General features: G+C 36.3%; 1 protein-coding gene across 4 annotated transcripts in view; it reads left to right on the top strand.

The window, feature by feature from the left end:
- Positions 1-16,005, top strand: part of LOC107559436 (protein kinase C and casein kinase II substrate protein 3) — a 45,882-nt gene that overhangs the window by 8,428 nt on the left and 21,449 nt on the right. The window contains exon 1 of one of the 4 annotated variants that reach the window (XM_016243261.1): positions 4,789-5,012. The exons of the other annotated variants lie outside the window; for them this stretch is intronic. The gene's annotated coding sequence lies outside the window, so the exon portion shown is untranslated. Of the gene's footprint in view, positions 1-4,788; positions 5,013-16,005 lie in introns of those variants that run through there. 4 annotated transcript variants of the gene reach the window in all.

Genomic DNA, 16,005 nt, shown 5'->3' with positions numbered 1-16,005 from the left:
AAGATCTCCTAACCGAAGATCACATGATCACAAACGGAAATCACATTGTGTGTGGGTGTGTATGTATGTATATATATATATGTGATTTATTATTATTATTAGGGCTTCATGTTAATGTTAATTTATTCATTTTCCACTTGCTCTTAAAATCCCCTGTACTTAAAATGAATAAATCAGCCTATGTAACATATGTAAAACTTTAATAATTGACTTAAGAAATACAGTTCTTTATTTATAAAAAAATAATTTCTGTGAAATCAAGTAATTAAGTTAATTCTGTAAAAGTAGTTATACCATTATAATCTTGCCTGCTGAAAAAAAAACACAATAGAACCCCTCCCAAAACACAATAAAAAATGTAATGGATTTCAGGGTTATAATGGGAATTTGTTTGGTTTTAATGTAAACTATAATGGTGTCTATTTGATGGATTCTATTGGTGGGATGTAATCTGGCAGATGGCAATCAATAGAACAACAGTAATTCCTATTGGAATAATGCCCAAAACAAAAAGGAATTTTGTAATGGTTTAATGGAAACTATAAGAATTTCTGTGATGGTTTCTATAGTTTTTTTCAGCAGGGTAATGATACCCATACTGTGCTGCACATTATTGACAATATTGAGCTGAAGCTTGACTTTGCAAATCAAATCGCAATCGCAATATCTGTCAAAAAAATTAGCAATTTGATATTTTCCCCCAAATCGCACAGCCCTATATTCCAGTGCGCTAATCTCAAAATGGCCAAATATTGTGCGATTAATCGGCGTGGCTGAAATATAGGTCACTGATCTGTTTACAATTTGAGATAATTTGTGTAGCGAAGAGCTACCTGATACTGTTAGGGCAAGCTTGAATCGCAGTGAACCAGGTGTGTCGGTCAGAACACCACAGAGGGAAGTATTAGTTTGAACAGGTTTATTTTCACAGATGCGATATGATCAACTCAGAGGGGGAGTCAGCCTTTACATGCACATCAGTCTGTGTCTACTAACAAGATGTGGACCAAGAAGCTTGAGGACTGCAGTGGACACAAAGTGGTTTAGGTGATAGAGACGAGGATGGACTCTGGGACCACTGCAAATGAGCATACACAGGTTGCTGAGAATGTTATGCAGAAAACCCGATCACTAGCAGCGGCGGAGGCAGTCTGCCGATCTTCGAGTAATGAACAGTGTCTCTTCCGGCTATCCGTGTTACATAATAAAAGTCCCCATTCTGGCTAGCGCGATAGCGCTCTGACACGCTCTCTATCGCCTTCTGCACAATTTAAATTGCATGATTTCCCTCATGAGAATAATCTGGCCTTGCTGTTTGTACTGTCTTTCTAGTATTTAGTTTCCTCTAACCATGTTGTTTGCCAGTTGCAAAGGAGTCAGATCTTGTTGGAAAGAATGCCCTTGTTGGAAAAAGTATGCTTGGATTAATGGGCATTTCTGAGTTGAAATATTGTAGACGCTCTGTAGACTTGTATACATTAATCAGATTAATGACTGCGAGTTTCCAGCAAGGATTATAAGAGCTTCAACCCCTCCTTCCCATGGCCTCATTCTGCTCAGACAGACGGAAGCCATTGTTTTCATGGGTCTGTGGTAACAGGTTATCCAGTATTTGTCATTTATTTGCTGACTTGTCCCATGAGTCAAAGGTTTCTTCTTCTTGTGTATCACTGGGGCTGACATGCATTTACGCTGTTTGCGAAGGTGTGCGTGTCAGAGAGATCTGTGTGTGAGAGTCATACAAACAAATGCCACATGCCACAAGTTATATTTTTAAAGCCACATCTAACAGCTAGAGTAAATGCCCCTCTATTCGGTTCCAAATATTCTGACATGTACTGCACAACTTTTGTTAAAGGACGTTGGCACATTGGCCAGATTTGTTTCCAATGTCGCCTTATCGGTGTAGTTTACCCCAAAACGAACACTTTTACTCGCCTTAGTTTTGCTTCGGATCTGTTTGATTGTCTTTTTTTACACGTAAAACGGAGATGTTTTGCAGAATGGTTATGTTGGTCTCTTTCCACACAATGAAAAAGTTAATGGGAAGGATACTGTCAAGCAAAAAAAAAAAAAAGAAGAAGAAAAAAGCACCCTAAAAGTAGTTTGTGCAATATTTCATATCTCCTGGAGCTTTGGTGCAGTCACCCACAGAAATTATTACTATAAATTAGGGCTGCACGATAAATCGCATGCGATATTTAACGCGCATCTTGTCAGAAAAGCCGGTTCTGTAATCAGCGGTAAATCTCCATCACGTGCGTGCTTTCACATTGAGCAACAGAGCCGTTGTTCACTGAGAGCTGCGCAAAACCACGTTCATATTCGCGTGATTTTTGGCGCAGCTCGTCAGTGAACAATGGCTCTGTGTAGTTAATGCTGCTCAATGTGAAAGCACGCACGTGATGGAGATTTACCGCTGATTACAGAACCGGCTTTTCTGACAAGATGCGCGTTAAATATCGCATGCGATTTATCGTGCAGCCCTAATTTAAATGGTTAACCCTTGGTCATTTTAAACTTTAGTTAAACGGAATGCTGGGTTATCTTGCTTCGCATTTCACACTGCTCATAATTTACACTGGGTTTACAATTAATCATGGGTATTCATACGCTGATGTTTCACACTATACTAAAGCTAGGCGATATAGCAAAAAAATTAAATCTTGAATTTTTTTTTGACCGAATCTCGATTTTTTTATGATTTTAAAATAGTCAACTTGAAGATGTAACTACAACATGATTCAAGTAACGTTTTCTTTATTAACCCTCTAGTTAAAGAAAATTCTATTCCAAGTGCACCACACTTGAAGTTGTCAACATGATGTAAATGTTAAACAAATCACTTGATAAATATCGTTGCAGAAAAGTTGCATGAACTACAACTAATTGTAGCCTACAAACTTGTCTTATACATAGTATATGTTCAGAAATAATACAAGGAAAATGCTTAAAAAAATTCTCAAAAGTCAAGGTAATTCAAATTCAAAATGACTGAAGGTAGTCCAGTAGACTACACTGTAAAAAAAAATAAAAAAATAAAAAAGCTCAGACAGAATCATAATTTCTATTAATTTTCCACTGATTTAATGATGAGCATTAGCAGCTTCCAGCGCTGTCTGCCTGTGTTCTCTCTTCCATGATCGCTGCTCTGACTGTGTGTTTTGTTTTTTGTGCAAATGATTTTCTATTCCCACTAATCTCATTAATACTTTCAGTTCAAATTCTTACATTTGATCTATAAATTCAATTATAATAATGTGATTATCGATACGCTATCAAATTACATCATTTACACTGTAAAATACAACTGCATTAAATAATTATTATGAGATTATTTTAAATATTTTTGAATATACAAACAAGAAATGATGGTGGAAATTATACTTTTCACGAAATTAAAACGCCAGTAGGTGCCAGTAGTGAGCGTTTAATGAGTGAGTCATTGAGTCGTTCATTCAAACGATTCGTTCAAACGGCAGATTCATCAGATGTTTATGCATGGGCTAATGAAACTTTGACTCAACAGATTCGTTCAAAACACAGAATAAAGGCGGAATGAATTGGCTGGTTGCTGTGAGATGCTGAGTTTCTTAGTGTTGCGTGTTTTGATTTCTCTTGGAGAGAGAATAATACTTGCGTTTTGGTGTTTACATGGTTATTTTTGGTTACTGATGTTTTAATCATGTTACTTGTCTGACGTTAATGAAGCTTTAATGACTAGCCCTGGAGTCTATGTGCCGGGGCTCAGCCCCAGATGGCCCGGCCCAATTTAAACCCTGGTCTTATGTAGCATGATGCTACAGTGTGCATGAATGGTCACGTAACACGTGCTTTCGGTCTTGTAGAATGAACGGACATCTGCATATGATTGGAACTCTACGCAGCTCCCGCGCTACTGTCCACTGGAAATGAATGACTTTCGGTCTGTCATTTGTCGGAGATAGTGAAAAGCCGGCTTGAAACGCAGTGGAAATGTCAGTATGATGAGGATCGTTTTCATTTTAAAACAAAAACGCACCAGTGTAAATGTAGCCTTACAGCTATGGGGGCTGGGACGCATTCACACTAAATCCTCACGTGTGAGCCACATTTCTGAGTGTGGCGCGTGACGCGGACCGACTATGCAGACCTATTAGTGTATTACAGTACCACGAGCAGACTGCTCCGTACGTTTTCGCATCGCTCTCGCAGATGTCAAACACTGATCGATCTGCGCCACACCGCTTCTAATTGAAAACACCTAGTGCTGCAGGCTTATTGGCTCACTGACGTTGATGAGATTAACCCCTTAGGTATCGAAATTTGGTACCGAACGACGAGACGTTTTTCGATACTCGATGGTATCGAGGCAATTTGGTTGGTGCCTAAAAAGTATCGAACTCGATACCCAGCCCGATACTCAACCCTGAAATTAAAATTGTCATAATTTATTCACCCTCATGTTGTTCCAAACTTTTTTTCTTAATTACTTAACTTTAAAACTCACTAAACCCCCCTTTTTTTTTTTTTAACCAACAGCGTTATTTCTGTCATCTTATAGTCCTGTCTTCATTCCTATTAAATTTTGGTTGTTAGGTGTTTGACTAATGAAATGGTCTGTTTTGTAGTTATCTAACCTGACAGACTTTAGCACTGAAATATCTAATGGCGAAAATATCTGAACAGAGTCAATGACCTATGAAATGTAAACTTCCCCGAAAGCAGGGCCCCTGCCTTTCTGTTAGTCTCTGAGCAACTTGTGCAACAAATTGTGAAAGGCATTTATACAAATGGTAGTTCATTGCATCTGTCTTCTCTTGGGGAAGGGGGTTGCGCGGTTTAAGCAGTTGCACTAGATTACAAATAACATACATGATCGGCCATCTGCTGCTGTCTATTTTTCATCTGGGCTGATTGGTACAGTTTTCTATACCATGAGAATTTAAATTGTTGTGGAAATGCAATGGATTGTACATTTTAAACCGAAACCTTTTCAAGGATTTGGACGTGTTCTAGGACAAAGAAATTAAGTAAGTCCAAACAACGCTAGGTAGATTTTATCATTGTTAGTCATGGGTAATGTTAATTTAATCAGGTTTTGAATTTCACAAAGTTTTTGTCCTTTTTCTCTCCAAAAGCTAGTTTCGTATCCTAGTTCTCAAGGTTTCTTTGTCAACAGCAGGAATCTGTTAATGCGTTTGTGCCATGTTGTTCTGTACAGTGTTTCAAAGGTCAGCAAGCAAGCATCACTATTACTTTTGCTCATACTTGGGTATCAGAGAATGTTAAAATCCCTTACTTTTAAATATTAAACTTTCCTGCATAACTCATTCCGCACCATTAATGAACAATGAAAGCCAACTTAAATGGTATGGTTTATTAAAACAGGTGAAAAATCCCACAGATTAACAAAGAATGAGGGATCCAAGCCATGTCTGGGGACCATATCTTTAAAAATTTGGGACTGGATCCAGTAAGCAAACACATTTACAACTATGCTTTTAGGAAATATTATTCTGGGTATGTATCACATATATAGTAGGAGTAGGGATACACGATATTGGATTTTTGCCAGTATCCGATATGCCGATATTTTTCAACTCATTTTGGCCGATAGGCAATGCAGATACCAATATATTTCCTTTTGTTTGGAAACAACACCAAGTCTCTCCTATGTATAAACTAATTATTTTAAATTGTGGATAGTTTTTAACCAAAATTACTTAGTATTACTTGTTAGAATTAAATAAACAATTAAGTTATTTTATAATGAGTTCACTGAAAGCTAAAAAAAAATTAAATCAACTATAAGTCAATCACTGCATTTCTTTCTTTTTTTTCAGACAAATGCAGTGGTAACCTTAACATTTTATTTGGAGATTTAACATTTGTAGATGGTCTAAAGCAAAAGAGTTATAAAAATTCAGAAAATATTTTGGAGCTCCTTGTATTTAAGTTTCATAATAAAAAAAAAAAAAACATATTACACATTAATGAATAATGTATGTAAATTTAATCTGTATATAAATTTATTTAATTTACAAGTATCATGTTTATGATTTTTATTCATGTAAGCTATAGCTTCTGACAAATCTTACTCGTGATTTTATTAAATCAATTACTGTTTTATTTAATCAGAAACATCTTAATTTTGTGCATTTTACTTTCATTTTATTACAGGTAGGCCAACAGCGCCCCCTAAGTAAATAAAATGCCTTACTGGATGGGCATTAGGACCGGGGGCAGGCTATTGTTGCTGCTAATGCACACGCTAGTGACTGTTGACTCTATCGCAGGACCAAGGTTATTTTCGTAAACGAAAACTGAAACTAAGACTAAAACTATTGGTCAAAAAACATTTTCGTAAACTGAAATAAAATAAAAATGTCAAAATAAATGAAAAACTAAAACTAAACGAAACTAACAACAATAACTGAAAAACTAACAAAAATAAAATAATAATTAGCAAAAATAAATAATCGTGTTCGTGATTTAATAAGCTCTCATTCTGTGCCAGAAAATCTGACCTGTGGTTGTTTAGGGAAATACCTGTAGATGGCACTTCATGCACGTAAGCTGAATCCTAAGCGACTATTCACAGAGAATGTGTTTTTGCATTTAAAAAACAAGACGCAGGATATGAAATGGGAAATAACTATAAAATATGAAATGGGAAATAACTATAAAATATGAAATGGGAAATAATAGTAATGCAGACCTTACAGCGCACGGACGTTTAATTGTGTGTTTGACATGCGAGAACAACATGAGAGTGAGTTAACAGACACAGAATTAAAATTTTTGGATGAGCTGACTTTAGTGATTAGTCATTTTGTCACGCTTTACGATTACTATGGCAACGTCCGCCACGAGTCCATGACACAAGCACTGCTTTGACTGTACAAAACGCATCCAAAATGAGAGAAAGCGGCAGCTGCACAGTGATTTCACCGCTTGCCGTGTCCTGTGTAGCTTTAGAACTGGGACTGATTGCGTTGCTCATCGCGCTGGAGCGGCTCTCCAAAGTAAAGTACAAACATCATTTTAATCACCATATCGCATTTAGTTTTGAGTAGTATGAGGTTTCAAAGCATTTTCATTATGAAAACTACTACTACTAGTTTTCATGAAAACTACCTTATGTGCATTTTGCTTTTGTATTTGAGTGTAAATATTATATCTGAAAATAAATAGCATTGAATATAATACTTTTGTTGTTAAGTTTAACCTCTAATATTATGTCCCAAATGAGAGGGCTCCCTGCGTAGTTTGCAATCATTGGTTTGGGGGGGAAAAAACCATGCTGAAAACTATCGGTATCGGCAGATATCATTCTGAATAATTGGTTTTTGGCATTTAGTATCAGTGAATAATAACACATTTTACATCAATACACTTGGACTTTTTTTATATGCATGTTTATTAAAAAAAAGTATGTTAATTTATTTACAGAAGTATTGTCATCATACCTCAAACTTCTCTAAAATGTAGGCTAGTTACTGAAGTTTCGTCTGTGTTTGATGACGTTGCTGGGTGTTCTGAATGAGCACATTTTGTCTAGTGAAGTGAATGTGCTTAGGGAATAGGGAGCAGACACTGTGTAGAGATCCTGTCAATCAGAACGCAGCTCGGTTCATGGAGCTCTCTCCTAACAAGCTGATGATCTCAGTCATCTGAATTGGGAACCACTGCTGTAGCGACTGCCTAGCAACACACTAACAACCAGCAACTGCATTGTACCAGCCTAGCATCGTAGTAGTCAGAACATTTTAAAAATGCATAGCAAGCATGTACAGTAGCAACACCTTAGCAACCACAAAACGACACTCTAGATTGTGGTTTTGCAAGAGGAAACCGCACATTTATTTCCCTGGATAATGTAATAATCTAAATGGAGCTGTTGATTTTTGCTGTGGACATGCACTGTAGTTTGCTGTTTGTCATGCAGGCTGTCCTACACATCTTTTGCGCAGTAGATCTGAGAGCCGCCTGCTCTCTCCACCCCCCCCCCCCCCCCCCCCCCCCCAGCGTTTTACTGACACAGTCATGTAATTACAGCCGCCGTGGTCATGCCTCTCCCCAGACATGCTCGTTTTTAGCTCGGATCTCCGTGGGAGTGCTGAGCTTTTTTACATCGACGTGATGGACCAAACCTGAAGCACCACTGTACAGCACAATAGAGCCCTGCACAATTAAAAGGGGGCCGCACTCCTCCCTGCTTGTATTTCAATTTTACAGCTCTAGGATCTCTGTGAACACGTCCATTGTGTTGATTTACCAGTTGCTAGGCTCTTTGGGCCACGACTCGGACAGTGGGTATTTTACACGTCAAGTCGGAGCCTAAAGGTCCTCTGTTCCATCTGCTCTCAGCTGTTGGAAATTGTTGCTTGCTAATGGAAGAGGGTTATTAGGATCTGCTGTGTTCTTGCTCCAGCTCGGCGGGATCTCTGGGGCTTTGATTATTTCTGGAGTTCAACATGACACAGCTGCTTGCTGCTGTACTTATAGTGTGACATGCTCCATGGGAATGGGTGTGTCTGGCTTCTTCGATGCCTTGTGCACTTACTGTGCGTTCACACCGCCGCCGTCGAGAGCGTCAAAAATCGCTCTGGCTGCCCTGCCAACAACGCTGTAGAAAGATTTGTGGACGCTCTGACGTATAGATCGAATCATTTTTTATTACTACTTATCTTGTATTTAAAGGGGACGCAAAGCAAACACGCTTGTTGATCTTGTGCAGACTGACCACAATGAGGGTAACGTTATAAGTTAACCTCATTAAATATTGTTGTGGACGAAGTATTAAGATCCTTTACCTCATAATGTATAAAGCACTAATACCACACTGTAAAAATACTCTGATACAAGTAAAAGTCCTGCATTGAAAATGTTAAGCAAGTATAATCAGGTATAAACATTGGGACTATTATACTATTATTTATGTCATTAGATTATTATTACTATAACGTTAATGCACATCAGCAACTCACCAGGAACACCAACAATCTCAGACACCTTGGTCCACGCATCATTTTTTAATATTATTTATGTCCCTGTACGCAAACAGGGACACATCATAGATTATTGGGAAACCCGCCACAGCAATAGTCAACCTCTCCTCCATTTTGCTTGGGAACTAATATGGTCAGAACCAAAGTTTACAGAACTGCGTTCTCTGGAATCCTCTCAAGCGGTGGACTTCTGGTCATAGCTCATTACCATAAAGTTGACCTGATTTCAACTCTCCTCGATGCCCTCAACGTCCAAGTCGCGCCGCGCCGCTGCTCGACGCCAGCCCACATTGAAAATGAATGACTTCCGGCCACTTTGACGCTCTCGACGGCGGCTGTGTGAACGCACAGTTACTGTATTGTTGGGAATGCTTTGTGCTTTTTTCTCTTGCATTTCCTTGTAGTTTTCACATAGTTGTATGTATATCAAGTAATAGCAACACCTTGCTTTCCCAATATGTGGTACAGAGTGATATATGGACTAAATACTGAATCCTGGCCTTTTTTTATAAGTAGTATGTAGGGGTATACATTTTGCACAAAATGACAGTTCGGTAAGCACCTCAGATTCCTCAGAAGTCATGGTCATGTTTTTGGTAGAACTAGGGAAAAACAAAAAGTAAAACTGCTTTTTTCTTTTTTATTAAAGGGGTCATGACATGTATTTTGTATTATTTTAATATGTTCCATCAGGTTCACTTAAAATGTTAATGAAGTTTTTTTGCACACAAAAAAAAAAAATGCAGAAAAATGATTATTCAACCCTCATTCTGACCCTCTGTCTGAAATGATCAATTTTTAAGGGCTTTAAAGCTGCAGTATGTAATAATGACAGCTAGCGGTTGAAATGGGTACTGCAGTCCAAAAGAGAAAGTTGTTTCTCCCACCTCCTCATCCTCAGACTCAATGTTCACATGGGTTGCCAGATTGAGGACTCGCAACAGGAACAAGCGCAACTGAAAAGCCTAACACTGTAAAGCCGCGGTCACACTAGACTTTTTGTTCCATTGACTTCTATTCATATGCATGCGAATGTGTCAGACCGGAAACGCAAGCCCGTGCAAAAAAGTTTCGCATTTCGCTGCATTCCAAAGTTCAAGCATGGTGAACGCTGGCCTGCGAATTCGCATCACGTGATAACGTGTGACCAAAGGCAGATCGATACGTCACAGCATGACCTTCTATCTGAGTTAAAAGAACATAAATTTAAAACTGCAGGAAAGTGGAGTAGATTGTATGTTTTTTCGGAATGTTCATTTCGGTTATTTTTCCCAACCGACGCTCGTTAAGCGATTATTAACCGTTAACCGACAAGATTATTTTAAATTAGAAAGGATAAATGTCTGTGACCCGTTAATAATACTAACATTTGTTTCCCGGGGATTCATTTTACATTAATAAAAAGCTGCAAACTACAGAACATGAGTATTCACATGGTCATCATCACATCACGCACCTGCAGAGCTTCTGCGAGCGGAGAAAAACATAATAAAGCTAGGCTATATATATATATAAATTATAATAATAATTATAAATAGGCCTATACGAGAAATATATTTTTACTTAAATAATAAATTAAGAAAACGAAGGGTGGATATTGGAATGCCGGTGAAGTACATAATATTTTGGCATTCAAATACATTGCGAATATGGAAACATTTGATTTTGTGTCAAATGAGAGACCCAACTTTGGTGTCAGTTTCGTTTTAGCCTAAATTAATTTGTTTTGGCTTGTCGTTTATATAGCTTCTTATATTTTTAATTAGTGTTCTTTTCTAAATAGCCTACTGTTAATTGAAAGGATTTGTTGTGGAGTGAAGGGAACTAAAATAGCCTAGCTATGTTTACAGTGTTTATTATAATGTTTGTAAGCATTTCGTGTCGCCATTAGTCCTATTTCTGAATGAAATAATCAAATGTGACTTATACGCCACTTGCTTTTTTTTCTTTTTTTTTTCTAAAAAACGAATTTTTTTTAATATACGCTATACGTATTTTAATCATGCAGAAAACCTTTTTCAGTATTTGATAATTTACTGAAAAAAATTAATAAATTAATTTTTAAACCGTTTAACTGATTTGTATTAATCGGTTAAAAATTCGTCCGGTCGGTTAATGGTTAACCAGTTAAAAAGAACATCCCTAATGTTTTTTATATTTTAGATGTATTATAATTTGTTTCATGTTGAATTTAGGTTTTTAAAAAGACGCTGCACAGCGTGACGTCTGATCACGACCGTTGCAGCATGCAAAACAATTTCGCATTCTCAGAGTCTAGTGTGACCGCGGCTTAAGCTGATGAGTTGATGTATCCGTATTTTAAAACGCCTCTGGTCATAGAGCTTTTTAGATGGATGCCGAAGCTTTTTATGTTAGGTAGAATCTGCAATCTCTATCCCAGTTCTTTTGCTGATTTCCATGGCTTCAGTATGCTGTGTTTTCCGCCAACTGGCAACCTGGGGTGTTGAAATAGTATGGGTAAATTGGCAGTGGGTGGAATCACACAGACCAAAACAAAAACAGACATTCTGACACGGAACACACATTTCAAAAGTAGAACCAATTCTTAACCAATTTATATGTTTGTTACCTCCTATAATTTCAAGTCAATCAGATCATTGATATGGTTGTCCATGTGTTCACACTGTCTGGCTGACATTTTGAAAGCTGTCTGAAAACTTTCACCAAAAGAGGAGCCCCTTAAATGTGCATTTTTTAGATGTTTAAACCTTTATTTTGGGTAAGTTTCACAACTTACTGTAAAATTAAGAGATTAATGTTTAGACTTTGGTATATTATAACCTGAAACTTGGATGTGGGAAATAATTACAGTTCGATCCAAAAGATAGTTTTAGCAACATAGCGCAGATGCTACAGAAAACAGTTAGCTGACTAGCTGTATAAGATTGTGTGCTACGCTAATATATTACTTCACAGGCATTACTGGCTTGTACTTTTACATCCATATTATTATAAATTGATAGTTTATTGCTGGTCTGTGGTTTGAAACTGCAGTATTTTTTAAAGATTTCATATTATTTTAAGGTGAGCTTAAAGGGTACACTACTAAGAAAATCACACAGCTTCAGTGTGACATCAATCAGAAAAAGTATAACTTCATAGATATTGTTAATAGTAGTTGTTCATAATAAAATATGTATGAACTTAATGCATGACCTATATTATTTATTTAGCAAAATCTTGTCATTTTAATAAATATTACATGAAATTGTTTCTGCTCCCATTAAGCTCAGTGTGCTCTCTTTAAGCTCTTCCACATTGAACGTCTATGTAAAGACTTTAAATATTAACTGATGGTTATCACTTTAAGTTAGTTAATTGATTTTCTATAGATTCTGTGAACTCAAATCTGCAGACTGGCTCTGACCTTTGGCAACTACTGTGAACTTCTCCAGACTGTAAATCAGTGGAAAATTGGGGCACAAATTGTGTAGTGTATTCCAGCCTTAAGAGACTATAGATAAGTTGACATCCATTTAATAAGAGGCTTCATAATGAGGCTAGTTTCTGTGTTCATCCCCGTGAATGAAATGTTTTATTTGATTTTTGAATATGTGTTACTTAGCTGAACGTGGACTAGTCTAGATGTTGCAATGTGCTTAAATGACATTTCATTATGAATATATAACTGATCAAATTGAATGCCTTGTTGCTTGATTTTTGTGTTCTGTTTTTTTTGTGATTGACTTTGTACATTCAAAAAAAATATATATATATATTCTTTAAAAAAGTTGTTTAAAATAAACAAGAATTTTTAATAAAACATGATGTGAGCTTAATGAGAACAGGGGTGTGTTTAAAGGGTACAAACATGTACCCATTAAGCACAGCCGGACTTTTTGCATTTAATGATGTATATCTTAATTGAAATGCTTTTGTCATTTAAAATAAAATGTTATTTTAACATAACTTTTTGTACTGAAACCAATATCTTGTGCATTAAAAATGTCTCAATGTAGATTTTGGTGAGCTTAATAGGTACGTTTACCCTAGCTCAGGACTTTTTATTATCATAACCCTATATGGTATTTTAAGAGAGATTATGTTGTGATTATTAGTTTATCCAAAAATAAAACGTGTTCTCACTTAACCCTTATTTTGTTTCTTATCCATATGACTTACAAAAATATATTTTAGGCAGAATGATGTGTTATTCAGCTACTTTTTCATATAGCTAATTAAAGGGTGAATAAGAGAGTTTCTCTGCCATCTCATTTTGTGTGCCAAATATATTTATTTGTATAAATTAATTGTATACCTGTAATTACATAATATGACTGAAGCTGAAGTGATTACCTTAATTTATTTGTATAGCTCAATATTTTAACTAATTGCAAAAGCTGAATAATCAATACAAGTCTACTGATTAATCAGTGAAATAATCGATGATTCGTCGATTAATCGTTCTAATAATCGTTAGATTAATCGATTATCAAAATAATCGTTTGTTGTAGCCCTAATTTACAGACAAAGCATTATGGAATCATTTACTTATGGCTTGTGATGCATCTGCTGTCACATCCAAATCAGTTGGCTGCTTTGGATGTCTTGCTCTGGACTGGAGGCAGTCATATTCAAATGCATTTACCCCGTGATGCCTCAGATCCCCCATTGAAAAAAGCAGTGTTTGGAGCTTGATTAGCTAAATGCTTTGTTTATAATGAGAAGGATGTTTTAAGCTATGAAACTTTCCAGGTGTTTTAATGTTATAAAGACCTCTTATATGTCAAAAGATCAAGGCAAATTTGATTTCTCATGTTATGAGCCCTTCGTTTACAGAACAAACTATGACTTTCTATTAAAATAATAAAACAAAATGTCTGTCATTATTGTTGCAACACAACACACTCTGCAGCAATCAAGTCTTTTTTTCAAAATAGAAGTACTTGTGGGACTTTTTAACATTTACATTTAAGAATAAATCCATAAGATGCCATTTATTCGCTGAGAAAAACACTTCTCAGTTGTTCTGCTACTCTAAACTGTATGCTGAGTTGGTTTAAACTCTTACTATTAAATGCATCTCATGTTTAGGAAATTTTTCCTGCAGCAACTCACTCTTATGTTCTACATTTAATTTTCAGATGCATTTTCAAGATCAAAGTATATTTATATATAATACAATTATATCTTATCATTATATATATATCTTAGGGATGCACGATATATCGGCCACCATATCGGTATCGGCCCATATCGGCTCATTTTTTCTGTTATCGGTATCGGCCTGATAAGAAAATTTGGCCGATATCTTAAAGCCGATAAATAATGCATTATTTCCTTCAGAGACACTTCAGATGCGCGCTGTTCGTTTGCAGCCTTTTGTGCAATTGTACATTGTAATATTGTGTTTATTTGATGTATATCTGATTTATCTCATATAGAATGCGTTTGGTTAAGTTAAAAGAGCACTTCAGTTTACCGGTTTTAATGATGAGACCTTTTTTGTAATCAGGCTCTCAAAAAGTATATAACAATTTGGATATAGATTTATCGGCCAACATATCGGTTATCGGCTTTAAAAAATAAAGAATAATCGGTAATCGGTATCGGCCAAAATTTTCATATCGGTGCATCCCTAATATATCTATATCTATAATATATATAAAAGACCTGGTCTCTCTCTACCGGGTCTTTTACTTCCTGCATTAACCCTGTAACTGCCAGTACAGCAAAATAAACAGCAATTTCACAATGATTATAAAGTCTGTGCGCTACACTACATTCTTTATTATTAAATGAAGTTATTAGAACAACGACAGTCTACATTAATCGACACATTCTTAGGAAATAGTGGGTTCACAGCGAATTATCAGAACTATTTCAGTAAGACAGTAATATCGTGGTTTACCTGGAAACCTAATTCTGCACTAGGTATAGGCTTGCATTACATATTAGCACAAACAACTTGCTATTTTGAGCACTCAACTAAAAATTTACACACGTATCAATCGTACTTACAGGTTGTGGTTCGGAGACGCTTGTTGGTCCAAATAAAGATTAACTTAGAAGCCGAAGAAGATAAAAGGCAAGATTAGAGAAGCAGTCCTCGGTAAAATGACGAGCACAAAACAAAAGGTTTGAATTTGAACTACTGATTCTTTACATCATCATCTTGGCAATGAAAACAAAAGCAGAATGTTCGTATTTCGTGGGCAGTTATGCAAATGTGATACCCAGTGACATAGATCAGTAACAAACAAAAGATTCGAAAATATGACAACTCGTTAAGGCGATTCAGAATATATGACACTTGCATTTTTAAATCTTTATTTGAATGTGGCAATTAACATTTTTATTTTTAAATCTTTATTTGAAGATGGCAACATAATATTGTGCTTACAATATTTCTATGAATTAATCTCTGACGGAGACTCCTCCCCTACCAGCCAATCACTGTGTGCATAGTTCGTAAGCATGCTGACATCATCCATAGCAACGAGGTCAACCCCGCCCTTACTCTTAGCTTAAGACTTCTCTCTAGTCCTTAGTAAAAGTTTGTCTCCGCAGCTTTGTGAATAGGTTTTAAGAGAAAACTCTTAGCTAAAAACTTTTACTGCTATTTAGGATAAAATGTTTTGTGAATATGGGGCTAGACAGTAATATCGTGGTTTACCTGGAAACCTAATTCTGCACTAGGTATAGGCTTGCATTACATATTAGCACAAACAACTTGCTATTTTGAGCACTCAACTAAAAATTTACACACGTATCAATCGTACTTACAGGTTGTTGTTCGGAGACGCTTGTTGGTCCAAATAAAGATTAACTTAGAAGCCGAAGAAGATAAAAGGCAAGATTAGAGAAGCAGTCCTCGGTAAAATGACGAGCACAAAACAAAAGGTTTGAATTTGAACTACTGATTCTTTACATCATCATCTTGGCAATGAAAACAAAAGCAGAATGTTCGTATTTCGTGGGCAGTTATGCAAATGTGATACCCAGTGACATAGATCAGTAACAAACAAAAGATTCGAAAATATGACAACTC

Source organism: Sinocyclocheilus grahami, unplaced genomic scaffold (genome assembly GCF_001515645.1).
Source record: "Sinocyclocheilus grahami isolate Dianchi unplaced genomic scaffold, SAMN03320097.WGS_v1.1 scaffold685.1, whole genome shotgun sequence".
In the NCBI taxonomy this organism is placed as follows: Eukaryota; Metazoa; Chordata; class Actinopteri; order Cypriniformes; family Cyprinidae; genus Sinocyclocheilus; species Sinocyclocheilus grahami.
The sequence above is the reverse complement of the archived record's forward strand: the minus strand, read 5'-3'. Positions and strand labels throughout refer to the sequence as shown.